We start from the raw sequence: 739 nt of genomic DNA on the forward strand, positions 1-739 counted from the left end.
ATAATGTCCTCAAGGTTCATCCATGTTATGCGGTGGCTTGCAGCTTCCTTGTTATTCTTCAAGGTAGCATAATATCCCATTGTGTGTATGTACCAATAGAAGCCCCTTTATTAAGCCTTAAACAAGTCCAAGACAAGACCAAAAAATTATCCCGATGAGAAACCATCAGCATGAGCCCATAATGACTTCACCACCATGTGACTAGTTACAGATGATTACAAACAAAGGAACTCATCACAGAATCCCAATGGACAACAGATCAATTCATCCCTGTCACAGGTGGGACTACTAAAATAGTCCTATTTAAGATACATACACAATTGCAGATTAGGAAAGTTTACAGGATTGGTTCTGAGGCTGTTCTGGTACCTGAATGTCATGATTCATGACCATGTGCCCCTGCTACCCCAATCAGAAATCACTAAGAGCACACCAGGCAGTTTCACTGAAGGCAAAGACTGCACCTCCCTGGCACATTCAAACAGATTTTCCTCATGGCAAAACTTACCTGAGTGCTCATCAGAATGAACTCAAATGCAGGCTGGGTTCAAAGTGGAGTTAGGACTCCCACTGTAAACTAGGCTTCCACAAGGCAAGTGCTTTAGGATTAAAGTTCTGCTACATTAGTAACTTGTTCTCCAGCGTAGAAATGCTAAAGCAAATGGAAGAAATGAGGAGGTCCAAGAGATGAACAGAAAATTTCAAAGATCAGCTCAAGAAGATAAAGCCAAATATTACA

At 41.3% G+C, this 739-nt stretch overlaps 1 protein-coding gene across 1 annotated transcript in view; it reads left to right on the forward strand.

Moving 5' to 3' along the window:
- Nucleotides 1-739, forward strand: part of LOC102821398 (tetratricopeptide repeat protein 23-like) — a gene marked incomplete at its 5' end in the record, with an annotated part of 122787 nt that overhangs the window by 19613 nt on the left and 102435 nt on the right. The gene's annotated exons all lie outside the window — the stretch shown is intronic.

The sequence above is a fragment of the Chrysochloris asiatica genome, unplaced genomic scaffold, assembly GCF_000296735.1.
Source record: "Chrysochloris asiatica unplaced genomic scaffold, ChrAsi1.0 scaffold00384, whole genome shotgun sequence".
Lineage (NCBI taxonomy): Eukaryota > Metazoa > Chordata > Mammalia > Afrosoricida > Chrysochloridae > Chrysochloris > Chrysochloris asiatica.